Source organism: Gracilinanus agilis, chromosome 1, assembly GCF_016433145.1.
Source record: "Gracilinanus agilis isolate LMUSP501 chromosome 1, AgileGrace, whole genome shotgun sequence".
Taxonomy (NCBI): Eukaryota; Metazoa; Chordata; class Mammalia; order Didelphimorphia; family Didelphidae; genus Gracilinanus; species Gracilinanus agilis.
Genome location: NC_058130.1, coordinates 342,071,217 through 342,090,857, shown reverse-complemented (window position 1 = coordinate 342,090,857; position 19,641 = coordinate 342,071,217). Strand labels below are relative to the sequence as shown.

General features: G+C 37.5%; 1 protein-coding gene across 2 annotated transcripts in view; it reads left to right on the top strand.

Moving 5' to 3' along the window:
• The first annotated feature begins 4,445 nt into the window (after positions 1 to 4,445).
• Positions 4,446 to 19,641, top strand: part of ZBED3 (zinc finger BED-type containing 3) — a 36,499-nt gene continuing 21,303 nt past the window's right edge. For both annotated transcript variants that reach the window (XM_044663166.1, XM_044663175.1), the window contains exon 1: positions 4,446 to 4,510. The gene's annotated coding sequence lies outside the window, so the exon portion shown is untranslated. The remainder of the gene's footprint in view (positions 4,511 to 19,641) is intronic.

The following is a 19,641-nucleotide window of genomic DNA, read 5'->3' as shown; positions in this document are numbered from 1 at the left end:
TTTCAATTTGCCTAGCAGTGCCCAAGAGGGGCAGTGACCTTTGGAGGTGTGAGCTTACTCTATGAAGTGACTTGCAACTTTCTTAGTGTCAAGTAGGGGTACTTTAAGTTCTTGATTTGTTTAGCTAAAAATAGACAAGGGGAGAGTTAATCCTATCTTCACACTTTCTTTATTCTACTCTCTTTTTTAAAATTCAGAACATGGCCAATGGAGAAATATGTTTTGTAAGAGTAGAAATGTAGAATGAATACTGTAATTCTTGGCATCTTAATGGGTTGGGGAGGAGGAAAGGGAGGTAAAAAAATATGGAAATGAAAATAAAAATAAAATTGTTTAAATGAGCACCTATAATATTATTTATTTTGTCTTATTGCTAAATAAGTGCTTATTTTTACTTTATAAAAGTGTATTGTTTGTGAGTAGATGATTATTTAAATAAAAATGCCTTAGTAGAGGATAGAGCTAGAATGGTAAGAGAATTGTTTTTGTTTTATCACGGATATTTTTAGGATCTTGAGAAAATTTGAGTGTAACTTTAGTGGTAATCTTTCTCTGGAATTCTTGCTAGTACGAGAACAGATTGGACTTAGTGAGTCAACCTAGAGAATGAGTAGGTGTCTACATACTCCATCCAAGTATATCAGTAATTATTTACTCTGATCCAGGTAGATTCTGTTTCATGTTCTCCAGTACTCTTAGGGGAATTTAAGAATGTCTAGTATTTCTGCCATTGTATCAAGCCCCATTGGAGTCTCCCCAATTTTATAGTGTTCTTTGTACTCCAGTTCCATTAATCACTTAAAAATTAGATTAGTTTTTACAAAGGAATAATCCTTTCAAATGCAAACAAATATACAAATACCCCCCTCCCAGCCCCCCACATACTCCCAACAAATGGGAAGGGCAATAGAATGTTTATTACCAGAAGAGAGTCTCTGGCATCTCCTGCTTGGGTGCTTCCATGGTAGATAATTTGGGCAAGCACAAAGCAAAGCCCCATCACAGAAGGCAGAGTTTTGTGTTAGGTATTGTTCTGAGGCAGCTAGATGGCATAATGGACAGAATGTCAGATTTAGAATCAGGAAGGTCCAAGTTCAAATCCTGCCTCAGACACTTAGTAGCTGTGTGACCTTAGACCAGTGGTTCTCAAACTTTTTTGGCCTACTGTCCCCTTACTTAGCACCCTGGAAATTAATTTTTTTCAATTTTAATAGCAATTAATAGGAAAGATAAATGCACCTGTGGCCATCACCACTCCCCTGGATTGCTGTAGTACCCACCAGGGGGCAGTGGCGCCCACTTTGGGAATCACTGCCTTAGACGAATTTCTTCTAGCTCTTCTAGATACTCTATTTTGAGGCCAAATTTGAACTCAGGAAGACCCTAGGCCTGGTACTCTATCCATTGTGTCACCTAGCTGTCCCTAAACAATTGATATTTTTTTTAATGTTGTTGTTCAATTGTATTTACCTCTTCATGACCCCATTTGGGGTTTTCTTGGCAGAGATACTAGGGTGGTTTGCCAGTTCCTTCTCCAGCTCATTTTACAGATGAGGAAACTGAGGCAAACAAGATTAAGTTTCTTCCTCAGGGTCACATAGCTAGGATGTTAAATAGGAAGCCCGATTTGAACTCACCAAGATGAGTCTTCCTGACTACAGGTCTGGCACTCTCTCCACTGTTCCACCTACCTGTCCCTTCTGCGACCTAAACAAATCTAAATGATTTCCCAATTACTGTTTTGCTGCTTGACTTGAAGGAAACTTGATATTTCCTTGATATTTGTGTAAAAGGCATCTGGTAGAAGGGGAGCTAAACTGACTGAGACAAATCTGTCAGACCCTCCAGGTCTACTTCCCCAAGAACTATTTCTCCACCTCTCCCAAGTGGCTCCTATCCTGAACTTCAAAAGACAATCATATCTTTAGACATAGACTGCAAAGATCGAATGCATAACAGAGAGATATTCCAGCCAAATAACCCCCTCCAACACAGAGTAGTGAAAGAGTGATTTCTCAGGGTCTTTCATCTTCCCACTCAAATTATGATATATCTTAGTTTCCTCATCTGTAAAATGGGGATAAAAATAGCATCTAACTCAGATGGTTATTGTGAAGATGAACTATTTTAAATTTGTGGCATCCTAGGTATATTCTAATCTTGAAAGTATTATTAATATATTAATATTATAACCTATGTGCTCATATACCAGACTCGTGGTCATATTATTTCTTGACCATTGTATTTAATTGGTACTCTATTAATTCTGACCACTCTCCAAACCTACAGGATCCTAGCTTCTACCTTGACAGACCAGATTCCCTACCAGGTCACATGTTTGATTAACCTCCTCCACTTTGATCTTGTGGTTGTCAATTGAGCCAATGTTAAATCATATGCCATGTCACATGTTCATTAACTACTTCCCATTCCCCATCCCTTGATTCTCCAATAAAATAAAAATTATTAGGGACAGGTGTAGCTCTCTCTCTCTTTTCCATCATCAGAGAAGCAGGCACACTGGAGCCCATGTTGTTGAACACTTCGTCTCTGAGTTTTTCTTCCATAATTGTGTTCCCTCTCTCTCTCTCTCCTCTTTGCCCATTTTCCCTCCATTTCTAACTTACCTTCTCAGGTGTCCACCCACGAATGTATTAATTTGTGGCTGCAGGCAGCTACAAAATTGATATAGAAGTGCCAGTTATTTTTATTATTATAATTATCATTAATATCTTCAAAATCATAAGCCCAGATCTTTCTAAAAATTCATTAGAGAAGGCCAGATGATTCTTGTTACACCTGCAATGATGAAATCAAGGATCAATTGAAGTATGAAAACTTACTTTCATGCTTATTATTTTTACCTTTTGGAAAACTTGTCTATAGCTTATAAGTGCCAATTTAAAAAAAATACTAAACTGACAACCTAGATTAATTTTAATTTCTAAAAGATTTCTAGGGTCAAAAATGAATCCTTTCCTTATTCTCATGTGCCTATTGTTCATTTCTTGCCCTTAGAAAGTCTAAAGGGAAACATAGATTCTAATGTTTTAAGGACTAAAGTAAGACTTCAATGATCTGAGTTTATCCTGATTTCTGTCACATAAGTGTTTAACAAATAATTGGTTGGTTGAGCCTTTCAAGTCTTTGGGAGACTTTTTGTTCTTTTAAATTTTATTTTATTAAAACTAATTCTATCATGGTCACATCATTCTTATTGTCTCCCTCCGCACTTCCCTCCCCCTTACCAGAGTGGACAAGCAATTTCACTGGGTTAAACATATATTATCACTCAAAACCGATTTCCATATTATTCATTTTTGTAATAGAATAATCTTCTAAAACCAATACCTCTTTAGTCCTTAAACCTCTCCTTGTTCTTCCTGGTTCATCAATCTGCTTTGGTTTCATTCAACCTTCTCTTGCTCCCTCCCCCATTACAGTTTGGACTTTAATCAGTTCAAAAGTTAGCAATAATTTCATGGATTTGGAGCTAGAAGAAGGTCTTAGAGGTCCTTTCCATTGAGGAACAACCACCAACCAATCCTAATTTATTAGGCATTTCTGGGGATACAAAGAAATGCAAACAGATCTGGTAGGAGGCTCAGTGGATAGAGAGCCCAGCCTGGAGATTGGGGGCGGGGGGGGGGGGTGTCCTGGGTTCCCTATGAACCTTGCCAAGTCACTAAACCTCAGTTTCCAAGCCCTTACTGCTCTTCCACCTTGGGATAGATACCCTAGGAATTCTAAACCTAAGGTAAAAAAGCAAAGAAATGCAAACACAGTTGAGACCCTCCAGGAATTTACATTCCAATGAGAGAACCTCTATGTACACAAATCTATCTATCCAAGATACTTCTGGAGTTCAAAGTATGGAAAGTGTTTTATTTACCATAAAAAAAAAGTTGTGCATAAACATGCACAACTATTATTGCTTTGATGAATTATGGCAGCGATACTAGCTTTGTAGTAATAGCAATACTAATAATAGCAAAAGAACTCCAAACCCAGAACAAGGTACCACCAGTTAGGACCCAGCAGTTCCAGATGCGGGCATTTGCCCTCCATTACATCCACGCAGCACCTCTCCCCAGAAGAGAAGCTAAGAGTCCCGGAGAAACATAGACCTGGGAATTCAGGTCTTGGCAGATCAGATTAAAAAAAAAAGTTTACTTTATTGAAATAACAAAAAGTAAACAGTCTTTTTGTCTTTTAAGCGAATGCATAACTACAGCAGGCCATTCTAGTCTCGATCCTGGGTCTCAGTATTTTGTTACTTATTTGTCTTTGGACACCAGGGAGTCTCGGATTCATTTCCACCCGTCCCAGGCGGGAGTAGAGAATGCAGCGCTGCGTCTTTAAGGGGAGGGGGGACCGGGGCAGCCTCGCACACGATGCCCAGGGCTTGCCAGAACAAGATGTCTGCAAAGCTGGATCCTGAGAGAATCCCGGGTGGCGAAGGTCCTGCCAACTTCGCGCCAGAGGGAGCGGACAGCCTGCGAGAGGCCAGGTGAGTTAGGGGACGCTGTTTCTTTAGGGATCCCGAAACCCAGAAATACTTTACGTTGTTTTTTGTTTGTGTTTGCTTCCATCGCTTCTCGAGGGCTGGGACTGGCTAGCTTTGCTTTAATTTGTATTACTTGTGCGTGGCATATTGAAGGCGCTTTATAAATGTGCATAGAATTGTTATTGTGGTAGTTTGCTGGAAGTGGGTGGGGAAGTTTGAGGAGTTTGTAAACCCCAGTCCGGGATTTGTCCCGGGAACTGTTGCATTTCCGTCTTTGTGGTAAGTAAGAATTTAATGAATCCTTATTGAATTGAATTCAGTTGTTGTTGTCGCTCTTGTTGTGGTCGTTTGGGACTATAGGCGGGAAATCCGAGATGCTTGCAAGCCCAACCCCTGGATTTGTTGTCTTTTGCTGCTAGTTAGTCATAACTTTTCCTAGATAAGACTGTTCAATTCCTGGCACATAGTAGGCACTTAATAAATGTTATTGAATTGTCACTTTTGCTCTAGTGGTTGTTGCTTGAAGCCCAGTGTCCATCACCTATGTTGGTCATACGTCTCCCAGTTTAGAAAATACTCTCTTGGACGGCGGGTAAATGTTGACTTTTTTTGGTTTGTTTACCTGGCCGGGTGGTACAGAGCCTGGCACTTAGCGGGCACTTTAATAAATGTTCATTTAGTCGAATTGTTGCTGCTGCTCTTGTTTTGGTTGTTGTTTGTGGGGGGCGGGAGTGGGGGTGGGGAATCCCAGCGGTTTGCAAGCCCAGCCTCTGAATTTGTTCTTCGCTTTTGCTCCTAGTTTAGTCTCAGCTTTCTCTGGATAAAATGTACCATCCCGGGGGAGAGTAACTTTTGCATTTCTATCTTTGTTTCCCAGTTTTGGGATGCGGAACCCCCAAACTGCAGGAACTTCCTTCTTGCTTGTTGATTGACTTGAAAACTTCGAGCTGCTGGGGATCGGCGGTGGTGGGGGTGGGAGTGTTAGTACGGGTCATTGTCGGGGTCCTGAGGATCTGGCTTGCCCTCCTCCCTGGGGAGAGATGAATGGCCTAGGCCGGTGGCCAAGCTGAGGAAAGTGAAACTAAGCGTCAAGCCGCCTGTCCCAGGACAGCTCTCAGGTTTTGGAAAGTAACCCGGATTTTGAAAGTTGTCACCAGATTCCGCCAGACCCGAGAATGCCGAGCGAGTGATGGGTGACCCACAGGGGTATCTGTCCACTGGCCCCTGGCGCCTCAGAACTCGTGCCAGTCACAGCAGAAAGGTGCAAGACTTGTGTCACAAAATCTCGAGATGCCCTAAGATCAGCTACTAATTAATTACACATTTACTTTTTGGTGGTGGAGGGGAAGAGAACCCAGAATCCTACATCTAGGGCTGAAACGGGAGACCCCCAAGGCTTATATCTAGTCCAATCTCTGACTTACATATATGTTACATATATGTGGAACCTGAGGCCCAAGGAGATTTAAGTGAATTGTTCACGTACACACAATGAGTTTTAAAAAAAAAAAAATCAGAAGCAGTATATGAATCCAATCTCCTAGAGTTTACACTGCCTCTAATTGAAGTTTCCTTACCTTTTGTGAATTTAGTCTAATTTAATTCTATACCCCCCCCAGAATTCTAGAGAACGACCTTTATAAAAACAACTGATAGAAATGAGAGTTTTCATCCCTCTACTCCCACCCCCAGACTTGTGAACCTCCAGATTTGCAACCATCTTTCCCCACTCTCCAAATTCAGATGGTTGACTAGTCTTTTTCCTTTTTTTAAAAAAATTAAGTCATCAGTTAGAAGTATCAATTCTAATAGGACTAGGCAATTGGGGTTAATTGTGCAGAGTCATACAACTGAAAAAATGTCAGGGTCATATTTGAACCCAATACCTTCCATCCCCAAATTTTGCTGTCTTCTGAGCCACTGACCACCACTCCCACCCCATGCTCCTTAACAGAATCATTTTGGCCTAATACTGTGAATGATACCCTTAATGAGGACATATGGTATTAGACTCTTTTTCTTCTCTCATTTCTGTATCTTTGTACTTTATAAAAAACACACACAAAAAACAAACAAAAACTCTTATCTTCTGTCTTAGAACCAATATTGTGTATTGGCTCCAAGGCAGAAGAGTGGTAAGGACTAGGCAGTACCACCATTTTTAACCCATTTAACTCAGGACCTTTGATCTTTAGTCCTGTTGCTCACTCTAGAGGCACCTAGCTGCCCCCCCTTTTACTTTGCACCTCTTAATTTAGTATTAGGAAGCTGACCTGGTGGGCTTCCTGTGGAGAAAATCACTTCAAAAATTTTTTTCTATTAGTTCCAGTAGCATTTTCATGAAAATTCCTCATTAAATAAGGAACTTTGTTTTGATTTTTCTTATGTGATTAGATACATCTGCCATGCTAGACTGGACATTTCACTCAAATTTCTGTTTTGAGCTTATGAAACAAAGTGTTTTGTTTCTTTGTTTGGTTTTTAATCATTTATTCATGAAAGTGTAGTTTTGAACAATAAGAAAATTAAGCTGAAAGGGTATATGATCTATAGACCTGAAACTGGGACTGTATCCCCATAACCAAATCAACCTCGTGCAAGAAATTTGATTACAGCATTAGAAACTAAGGCAGCTAGATAGTATAATAGATATAATGTTATATTTGAAGTCAAGGAGACATGACTTCAAATGTCATCTGAGATATTTTACTGTTTCAGCCTTTTAAACTCCAGAGATGGGAACCCAGTGACATACTCTTTTTAGAGTAATGATAACATTGGTTTATTTACAGTTATTATTGCTTTATTTATTTACAGTTCTTGCAGTATGAGCTGCAAGGTGGAAGATGGCCAGGGTGTCCATGAAGACAATCTTAGGGAATGGAGAGCGAGGATGGGGGGTTTCTCTTAAACATAGTCTCTGGAGGTACAGAATTGAGGGCAGAGATGGAGGAAAAGGGTCCAGATGAATATGAAGATACATGGGTGGAGGAATGGCTTTAGAGGAATTCTAAGGCTCTTTTTAGCATCAAATTCATGAAATCATTACTCGTTGCTAATAGGACTGGCTGTGGCCAGTGGGGACCAGAGGAGGGTTGAATGAAATCATAACCAAAGGAGGAACAAGGAGAGATAGAAGGAATAAAGGTTACATCCGGGAGACATTAGCAGGCTCAGTGTGAGTGAGGTAGCAGGTGGCGTAGAAATATAGAAAATTAGATTTGGAGCAAGAATATTCAGAATTTTGGGATCTTGGAGAGACAACAGTTTCAAGTAATCTTGATGTGCAAGGTTGGACCACCTGTGGGTAACTGAGGTAAGTGACTCTGAGGGACTTATGAGAAAGAATGCTAGATAAAGAATGGTAGGAGTAGAAATCCAGACGAAAACACATGATTTATCACTTGTTTGTTATGGGTATAGGATTTGGGGTTTTGGGTTTTAAAAGATTACTCTATTACAAAAATGAATAATATGGAAATAGGATTTGAGTGATAATATATGTATAGCCCTGTGAAATTTGTTTCCAACTCTGAGAGGGGGGAGGGAGACAACAAGAATCATGTAGCCGTAGGGAAAAATTAAAAAATGGAAAAAAAAATAAAATAGGTAGGTGATAGGTAAGTAGATAGATTTATATATGGAGGAAAGGATTTAATTTTTTATTTTATTAATTACTTTTTATTATAGTGTATACTTATATGTTGCATATTATTCATTCAATTAATTAATTTTTAATATCTTTTTTCCCCAAAATTCCATGAAAAAAATAATTTTTTAACCTTTTTTTTTTAAAGTTTGAGCCAAATTCTCTCCCTTGACACCCTCCTCCCTGGGATGGCAAACAATCTGATATACATGCATGATAGTGTAAAATATCTTTTCATATTAGGCCTTTTGTGAAAGAGAACTCAAACAAACAAAAGAAAAGTGAAGAAGTGAAATATAGTATGTCCCTGACTGCATTCAGACTCCATCAGTTCTTTCTGTAGATGGAAAGACTGATAAAATATTTATTAAATGCTTAGTATTTCCAGGCAGAAACTTACATAAAAGCAAACAGGACAGCCCCTACCCTTAAGGATCTTAAATTCTGAAATTCAAAAAAGAGATATTACAAAGGAGGGAAGGGAATAAGCATTAATTAAATCTCTACTATATGCCAAGGACTGTACCAAACTCTATAAATGCTATCTCATTTGATCCCCACAATAGGAGAAAGAGGGAAGGAGAGATGAATAGGGAGAGAAAGAGAACGAAGAGAGGAGGAGGAAAAGAGACACTAAACTAAGAATTGAAGACATGGAGATAGGTAGAAAAATAAGCTAAGGATCTATGGGTGGCAAGGATGAGGATCTAGGCAGGGTTGAATAATTGTTAAGTGATGCTGATAGAGCAAGAGTCTGGAAGTGGCAGTGGGGAGTAATAAAAACATCAGTTTCCCCCAATATTATGAGTTTAAGATATAAGAATAACCAGAATTGGAGATGGTTGTGGGCAGGTTGTTGTTAATGTAAATAGAGCAGAGGAGAAAGAGATTGAAGATGAAAAGGAATTTATGCCGGAAGGGACAGGGTCTAGAGGTTGTAATGGAAGAGATGGGCAAAAAATATAGGGTAATTTCAAATAACCATAGACAGAATAAAATACTTAGGAGTATACTTGCCAAAACAAACACAGGAAATTCATGAACTTAATCATAAGTTTTATATAAAATAAAGACAGTTTTAAATAGTTGGTGTTATGTTAATTGTTCATAGGTGGGCCAAGCCAATATAATTAAAATGACAGTCCTGCCTAAACTAATGGACTTACTCAATGCCATACCAACTAAATTGCTCCCTAATTATTTTATTGAATTAGAAAAAATAATATGATTCATTTGGAAGAACAAAAGGCCAAGAATATCAAAAGAAACGAATGAGATAAATATAAGGGAAAGATGTCTAGCCATACCAGATTTTAAACTGTATTATAAAGCAGTAATTATTGAGACTATTCAGTACTGGCAAAGAAATAGAGAAGTAGATCAGTGGAGCGGAACAGACATTCAACAAACAGCTGTAAATTAGAGTAACCTTATGTTTGAAAAAAAATAGAGATCCATGCTTTTGGTATAAGAATGTATTATTTGGTAGAAATGGTTGGGAAAGCTGGAAATAGTCTGGCAGAAACTAGGTATATAGATATAAGTGGGATGAGTGCATAAGGAAGAAGAATCTTTCTTAGATGAACAGTCTTTCTGATTTATCATCTTATTGAGGTATATATGCACCTACTCCTTTCCCAGATATATCTAGGGGTCTAGGATATCCTGAGCTGTTGGGGTATATTTGCTCCTGTCTATTCAGCCTCCACTATCTGTGTTGCTCCCATTTTTAGGAACCTATGACCAGCACCCCACAATTCCATTTAATATCTGTTAGTTTTTACAGAGGGATATTTATTTCTAAGATATAGTAAGAACAAATGAATATTTCCCCCTCCACACCTGAGGGTACTAGGAATGTTTTAATGCTTTTCCCTACACTGCCTTGGTTTTGGAAAATAGACTCATAACTTAGCTTAGTTCCTATATCATCTTCTGCACTAAGCTGCCTTAGTTACCATTTGCCAAGAGCCCTAACTATCACTCCCAAAAGTTGCTTCTTTTTAAAAAATAACATTTAAAAAAACAATATTTACATATCATAATCGATATTATTTATATTATTAAATATTACATATAATTTTATATGTTGACATATTTAAATAATATTTTCCTCCATTAAATGTAAAAACCATTTTTAAACTTTTTTTTTGTTTGAGTTTCAGATTCTCTCCCTTCTTCTGACTGTACTTCTCTCTCTGCCCTTCCCCTTCCCTGACTTAGCAAGCAATCTCATACTGATTTTACGTGTATAATCATGTAAAACATTTTTCCACATTAGTAATTTTGTGAAAGAGTTCTCAAATGGAAAAAAAGAAGAAAGAAAATGAAATACAGTATATTTTAGTCTGCATTCAGATTTTAATTCTTTCTCTGAGGGCAGATGGCATTTTTCAACTGTCATGTACATGTTCTTCTGGTTCTGCTCATTTCACTATGTATCAGTTCATGTAAGTTTTTCAAATCTTTCTGAAATTATCCTGCTTGTCATTTCATATTCAAAATAGTATTCTGAAACTATCATATACCACAACTTGTTTAGCCATTCCACAATTGATGGACAACCTCTCAATTTACAATTCTTTGCTACTACCCAAAAAGCTACAATAAATATTTTTGTACAAATAGATCCTTTTCCTATTTTTAAAAAATCTCTTTAGGGTTAAGACCTGATAATTGTACTAATGGATCAAAGGTATGCACAGTTTTAGAGTCCTTTGAGCATAGTTCCAGATTGCTCTCCAGAATAGTTGGATCAGATCACAGCTCCACCAACAGTGTATTAGTGTCCCCATTTTCCCACATTCCTTCCAATATTTATCATTTTCCTTTTTCCTCACATTGGCCACTCTGTTAAATGTGAACTAAAGGTTGCTTCTCACTCCTAGGGGCATTGATGCTGAACTGGTCCCAAAACCTGGCTTGTATTCTAATTGCCAAATTCTTGTGTATTCTCTCAACTTTTGGAAACTCCTCATGTTAGAGACTCTCCTCTCCTCAGCCATGATGGAAAAGAACAGAAGATAAGGCCAAACACCAAGGCCTGTTTCTTGGGGTCACTGTTGGTTGATAGCATGATTTCTTATATGATGCAGGGAGTCAAGAAATCATTACACTGAAAAGAGACATCTGGTGCTGACTCAGGCTTCTCTGACTATGGAGACAGTGGTAGCCATTGCAGATAATTGAAAAAGGCTCTTCCCAAGCAGAACCAGTTATAGAATGTCTGTGAATGATCCAAGGTCTCTCCAAAGCACTTAGGCATCACCTACATGAAGAGAATGCCCTCAGTCCTCTAATTTGTTAGCTTTGGGGCAAGGAGAGCTGGCTGGCAGCTTTATAAAAACAAAATGAAAGTAAAATAAAATAAAATCAGCCCCAAGGTTCTTCTTCATCTGAATATAACCTCCTGGGGGGCATGGACTGTTTTTTTTTTTTAACTTGCTTTGCCCCCTTGTGCCTAGCACTGTGACTGGCACAGGGTAAGAGTTTAATCAATGCTTGTTGATTAATTGACTGGAATGTTCTAGCTGGCTTAATTGCATCTGAGAAAGGCTAGATAAGTTGTAGTGTGGGAAGAGGATAGAAAATACTCATTTTGTAAAGCTGAATTAAAAGCATGCTTTATCTTCTTGCCATTTGCACTTGTTTCATCATTTGAAAAAATTATAATGAAGTCATTTTGAACATTTCAACCTTTGAATCATAAAAGCTGAGTAAATCATAAAGTGGAGTTTATCTAACTTTCTACCCTAAGTAACTTCAGCTTGGTTCTCAGTTATCCCAGGACTGTTCTAGTTTGATGAATAAGCTCGGTTTATATAATAAGGTTGTATCTAAAGAAGCATCTAATATTGTTTGTCCTGTTCCAAAAGATATTTCCTTATTGTAGCTAATTTTCTATACTATAGAACATCTATCTCCTTTTAAAACAGATGTTTCTTAGAATGAGAGATTTGCATTTTTGTATGTGTGTGTTCTCATGTTTGTTTTTTAACCCATACTTTCCATCTTAGAATCAATACTATTGATTCTAAGGCAGGACAGTGGTAAGAGCTGGGCGATTTGGGTTAAGTGACTTGCCCAGATCACATAGCGAGGCAGTGTCTGAGGCCAGCTTTGAACCCAGGACCCTCCTATCTCTAGACCTGGCTTTCCCTCCACTGAACCATGTAGTTGTCCCTATGCTCATGTATTCTTGTACCTTGTGAGTATAGCCAATAAAATAGAACATAAAAAAAGCCATACCACAAAATTCAACTGGATATTCTCTGTGTGCACCCCCCCTCCCCCTTCCCTTGCCTGTGAGTTAAAAATCTGTTGACTTGAGTGACTGTGTTTTGGAATTGTTCCTTTTGATTTCCACAATATAGTATTTATAAAAAGGGGAAATAATCATTATTGCTTTCCCATCAATATAGTTTGGTCTTGTTGTTAAAGGCATCCATGCTTTTCTGTTGGTGCATATAGTTTTTATTTGCTAGCTTTTACTGCTAAAATTGTTGTGGCTTATTCCATATCTCTCTACAAACATCTCTACATGTGCAGACAGCCTTAAAGTAACATGGGCTAGTGAGCAAGCACAGTATTTCTTCAGCCAGTGACTCTCAATCTTCTGTGACCATATATTTTCATTGTAGTGCTTGCTCACGGGAATATTAGAATTTCCAGTACACTTAGATGGCTGATGGGGCAATGGAACAGAATATTCGAAACCAAACATATGGTTACCATACCCGTATGAGATGTAGGAGTGAGTCATGGTCTTTGGTTGGGTAATCATGCAAAGTCTTTGCTCTTCTGAAGAAAAGACACACCATTTTAGAAACATCTTTTGTAAACAAAATGGCAGCCTCATTCCTAAAATGGCAACCTTGTTTCCTTTTGGATGGGCTTATCAGTAGACCACTGCAAGAATCATAAGACAGTCTGGAATACCTGACTATGGGGTGATGCAGTGGACTGTTGTACCTCCCCTTATAGGAGCCTACATTAAATTCAGTAATCATATTTGTTTGTATGGTAGAATAATACACCTTTGATGTGGTAAAATGATGGGTCTTCCCTTATAACTCCTTCCTGCTAGCTTGTCTCTTTAGCCTCTAGATATTTGTAGTGGGTAAACTTACAAGGATCCAAGTTGGCAGTGACCAGGTAAAGGTTCCTTTGAATCTGACAAATTAGCTTACCCTTGAAGATTCTTAGAAGATTCCCGTCCTGAACAGGTAAGCCCTTGGATCCATTGAACTGTACAAATTGAATTGAAAAGGCAGGAAAGCACTGATTCTTTTGGGAAAACCCAAGATTAAGTTAAAGAGAGAAAAAATTAGCAAGGAAAAGATCTGGATCAAACTCAAAGCTGAATCCTAGACTCAAATAAGAAAAAGGTTTAGTTCTGAATGAATAAGATAAACCAAATCTTGTTAAACAACTACCCCAGCTCCCTTTTCCCCCACCACCTTCTGCCCTTCTTCTACCTTCTTTATATTTTCTCATCCATGGTCTGTACTGCTTTAGGGTGGTAAACTATTCTACTCTGATTATGCCAACTGTAAGGTGGAAGGCTTCCCCAATGAATGTTCCCATTTCCTAGAGAATACTTAGATATCAAAGAAAGAAAGTCATTCCAATGAGTTTATTGAGGGGATTTTATTTATGAATCCTGTCCTGGACAGCAGCAGGGTAAATATTCTATAGAAATTGAACCAAGAAGGCGTAGTACCAGGGCTGGCCTGTGATCCCATGGGATAGTTAGCACTTCTTTTGTTGTTTACATTATAGGTAGTATATATATACATATGCATATGTATATATAGTTTTTTCACACTTCCATTAATGGTCATTGTTATAAGAGCACACTCATGAAAAACCAAAACCTCCAAATAAAACCGTATCTATCATTATTGTTTTACAAAAGTGAATAATATGGAAATAGATTTTGCATGATAATCATATATAACCCAGATCAAATTGCTTACCAGCTCCAGGAGTGGGGAAGGAAGGGAGAGAGGGAAACAATTTGGAGTATAAAGAAAACTACATTTCTTATTACCTGTAATTGGCAAAATGAATAATCTTTATTCATTTTTTTAAAGATTGAATTTAAATTCAATCTTTATTTACACACACACACAGATGTGAAAGGTAGTACACTTTGATCCTCACCCATCTGATCCAACAATTCTTCCTCTGGGGTTGGATAGTATTCTTTGCCATGAGTACCTCAGATTCGTCCTGGATCATTGCATTGCTGAGAGTAGCCAAGTTTTCATAGTTGATATTATACAATATTGCGGTTAGAAGAGTGGAAAGGGCTCTGCAATTGGGAGTAAGTGACTTGTCCAGGATCACACAGCTAGGAAGTGTCTGAGGCTACATTTGAACCTAGGACCTCCCATCCACAAGCCTGGCTCTCAATCCACTGAGCCATTTAGCTACCCCTTTTAGTGAGTTAATCTTATACATCTCTAGTAACTGTTAGCAGGCAAATGACCAGCACAAGTGCTAATAATTATTTAGTCGTTTGGGCTATGGAATGACTACACATTCAGATAGAAAACAGTAAGATCTTACCTAATTGCACTGTGCTCATCTTTTATCAACCACTTGCCCTAATTATAGAAATTTCCTATAAAAGGAAAAAGCAGGGGCATTATTTATAACTGCATCAAAACTGGTCCCCCAAATGTAAACTCGAAATGATCACTCTATTGCAAACATTAATAATATGAAAATAGGTCTTGATCAATGATACATGTAAAACCCAGTTGAATTGTTCATTGGCTATGGGAGAGGGGAAGAAAGAGGGGAGGGAAAGAACATGATCATGTAACTATGGAAAAATATCCTTAATTAATTAATTAAATTAAAAAACTAATTCCCCCCAAGCCTAAACAAGGGCACAGATTGACTCAACACTTGTATACCAGGATAAAGCATCCTTAGTTCTGTTTAATTTCAGATAAGAGTCACAATTGACAACCAGTTATGCGGTAACAATTCACCTTCTAGCTAGTTTCAGGATGAACCAGGACAAAACATTCTTATTCACAAGGAAGTAACACAGGATGGGAAACTGAGTTAAGGGAAACCTACCTTCAGCCATGCCAAGGTCATTCCCTCACTTTTCCCCAGATACAGACATTTGCGCCTATACTTCAGAATCACACTCCTTCTATCACACTTAGGAAATTTCTTTTGAATGGTGAATTACTGACTTCAAACAATAATACCTGAAATTAAAAACTTAGAATAATATCAGACTACAGTCCTTACAGTTTTTACCTCGAACATTAATCATATTAATAATCATTAAACACATCATTAATCACAACTTGGGAATAGATACAGTTTTTATATTATTATTGTCATGGTATTACAATAAGCAATAAAAGTTTTCTAGGACTCATACACACAAAAGATTTCACTTAACATCCTTCACTTGTTCTTTTTCTTTTCCCTCATGAGTCTTAACTCATCCTGGTGTAAATATTAATTAATTAATTAATTAGAAATCATTTATTTATGCCATTTATATAGAGAAATCATTTATATATAATATGTGATATTATATATCATTATACACACACTATATATAATATTTTTACATTATAAATATAAACTAATGAAAAACTAAGTTTGGAACTAAAATGTAAATTCTCAATTGTAAATTCCTAAATTGTGGTTTGAATGCTTTAATAAAGAATGAAATATCCTAGCAAGTTTCAAGTTAACATTCTTTAGAATGTGTTTTAAGGGAATTAGGAGCATTTCCTACTGCCATTGCCCAGAATGACAGATTTTTGAGGGCTAACTGCCTTTACTTGAGATTGTCAGCTGGCCAATGATATGCCAGTTGACGTCTCTATCTGATTCCAGATATGCTTTTGGAGTTTGTCATTCCATGGATCAGATATAGAAGGAGTTCTTTACCTTAAGAACCTTTGCTTTCTGCTTTCAATGGGTCCCTCACAGCTAATGTCCCCAAGGCTACACTGGATCCTATTTTTTATTTTAATTTTTAATTAACTAATTTTTTATTTTTAAAAATGTTTAAAAATTTTTAAAATTAAATTAAATTTTATAAATTTTATATTTATAATTTAATTTAATTAGTAATAAATTTCCAAATAAGTTTTCCAAAGTTATATGGCCCATATTGTCTCCCTCTCTTCTTTCCTCCCTCATCCTAGAGCTAACAAGCAATTCAATCTGGATTACACATGTATTAACATGCAAAACATATTTCCAGATGATTCATTTTTATAAGTGAATAATGTTATAAAACCCAAATCTGGAAACATATACCTAAATAAATAAGTGATAAATCATATGTTTTCCTCTGTATTTGTACTCCAAGAGTTCTTTCTCTGGAGATGGATAGCATTCTTTTTCATAAGCCCCTCAGAATTGTCCTGGATCATTGTATTGCTGTTAGTAGCAAAGTCTCTCACATTTGATTGTTCCACAATATTGCTATTACTGTATACTGTGTTCTCCTGGTTCTGCTTATTTTGCTCTGCATCGGTTTGTGAAAGTCTTTCCAGCTCTTTCTGAAATCATCCTGTTCATCATTCCTTATAGCATAATAGTATTCCATCACCATCATATAGTACATTTTATTCAGCCATTCTCCAATTGAGGGACATACCTTTAGTTTCCATCTTTGACACTGCAAAAAGAGCAGCTATAAATATTTTTGTACAAAAGATCCTTTCCTATTTTTAAAAATCTCTTTGGAATACAGACCCAGTAGTGGTATTGCTGGATCAAAAGGTATGCATTCTTTTATAGCCCTTTGGGCATAATACTGGATCCTATTTCTGATATACCTGTGCCAGCCCTGCTACAGGAGGAGCTCTAGAATCGAGTAGTCTCACTTCATGGTCACCTTTTTTGTTGTTTTATGTTTATATTTTTAAAATTTTTATTTTGAATATTTTCCCATAGTTACATATTTCATGTTCTTTCCCTCTCTTCCAAACCCCCCTACACCCCCTTAGCCAACGCACAATTCCACTGTGTTTTACATGTATCATTGATCAAGATCTAATTCCATGTTATTGATAGTTGGACTAGAGTTATTGTTTAGTGTCTACATCCCCAATAATATCCCCATCAGTCCATGTGTTCAAGCAGTTGTTTTTCTTCTGTGTTTCTCCTCCCACAGTTCTTCTCTGAATGTGGCTAGTTTTCTTTCTCATAAGTCCCTCAGCCTTGCTCAGGATTCTTGCATTGCTGCTGGTAAAGAAGTCTATTATGTTCGATTGTACCACAGTGTATCAGTCTCTGTGTACAAGGTTCTTCTGGCTCTGCTCCTTTCACTCTGCATCAGTTCCTGGAGGTCATTCCAGTTCTTTATTCCTTTGAGCACAATAGTATTCCATCACCAACAGATATAACAATTTGTTCAGCTATTCCCCATTTGAAGGACAATCTCTCATTTTCCAGTTTTTTGCCACCAAAAAGTCATGTTCACCTTCTTGTAAATCCTGTTCCCATTGTCACTTTGTGTACTTTTGAGTATCTCATGACAGCTGGAACTTGGGTCCCAGCAAAGGGGAAGCTCAGGGAACAGTTTAACTCTTTTTTATAAAATGTTCTAAAAACCTTAATGACATTTTGATATTTAATTACTTAAAATTGCATTAAGACTTTAAAGACACTCTATGATACAATCACTTCATTAACTCAAGTACTGTCTACCCTTTATAGGAAAAACAAAACATCACGAACTGATCCAGGCAACTTTCCACATCCCAGAATCCAGCCAGGGGACAAAGCCTATGTCAGAGTCACCCAGAGAAAGTCTGACTTGTGTCCTGGGGGGAAAGGTCCATTCCAGGATGTATTCTTTTTTTTTTTTTAAACAAGAGTAATAATTTATTATAATTATAATGATTTATGTTTACATAACATCTTAATAGAAGGAAAGAAGAGAATAAACATTTATATAGTGCTGAGCATTGTGCTAAGCACTTTATAAATGTAATATAATGCTTTCTTCCCATCCAGGTTGTGAGATAGGTAGTATATATCCTTCTCTTCTTTTTTAATTTTTAAAATTTTTTAAAAATTTAGAATATTTTTTTCCATGGTTACATGATTCATGATTTCATCTCCCCTCTCCTGGTTTCTTTCCTCCCCCTTCCCAAAGCTGACAAGCAGTTCCACTGGGTTATACATGTGTCATTGTTCAAAACCTATTTCCAGGACATATTCTTAGCCCAAATTACCTCAAAAGTGGAGATGGATAGACTTCCTAGAACTCTGTTAGTCACTCCTAGTGAGCCTCATCTGGCACTCAAAAATCATCAGGCAAGACTTGCTCCCTGAACTCTAAATCTAGGGATTCCAAAGATCTGGAAACTCATTTTATAGGAAAACCAGCCTGCTGCTTCTTGAATTTAAGAAAGATTGCATGAATCTGGCTTCTACTTTGAGAAAGGATGGTTTATCCTGATTCTCTTAATTTCTGTATAGTTCATCTGCCATCTTACTCTTCATACCTTTGAGCACCCCAACCAGTTTGGTCCTGAAGCCACAGGTCTGTCCCTGTGCTAGGACAATCATGGTTTTGGTATTTGGTCTTCTTGTTTGTCCTGAAGACTGTTTCCTGATTAGGTAAGGGCTAAAGGCCAGCACTTTTACAAATGTATCCCTCCCCTATTTCTATACTCTGGTACAACACTCAGACCCACAGCCTCCAAGTTTCAGCTGGAGATCTCTCCTCTCGCCTTTCCTATTTCAGATTTTTTCATACACCAATGGACCAACCCGATGAGTTTCAGTATCTACATTCCTCATCATTCTTTGAAGGGCCCTGGACCTGTTCCTGATCACTTCCCCTCTCCTGTTCACATACCCATGAAGTTTAAAACATTGTCCCTTCCCTTCACTGGCAGCTGACTATTGACCAGAAGTACTGCTGATTGGAGGCTATGGGAACAATAAAAAGAGCTCTTACTTACCACCAACAATTTCTGTGCTCTAGATTCCTTGGGATTTTTTGTGTGTTTTTGTTGTTGTTGTTGTTGCTAAAATTCAAGCAGCTGAGAAGCTACTTCTGGCCCTAGCAACAACAAATAGAGTCTTTGACACATTCTTTAAATATGGGCTGATACCCCTCCTTCATTCACAAAAGTCATGGAAAGAAAGGGACCAAGACCTTCTAGAATGAACAAATAAACCTCTTTCTAAAATTCAATCCATTAGGGGCCCATTCTCTTTTCTGTGGCTTAGGAGGATTGGTATCTTTTTTTATTACATTATTTTTTGTTACCAATACAAATATATTATTTTTTATTATAAAATATCGAGTCTATTATTTACAAAGAAATCCTAGAAGCCCTCAAAGGTAGGGAATTCAGTTTCCAAATGATACTTCCAAGAATCTAGGTCAGACCAGGAACCCCAGCAACTTCCCTTTTACCTTATCCAAACCAGTGCCCCAGCCAGTATTTGTTCATGCATTTTGGTTTAAGAA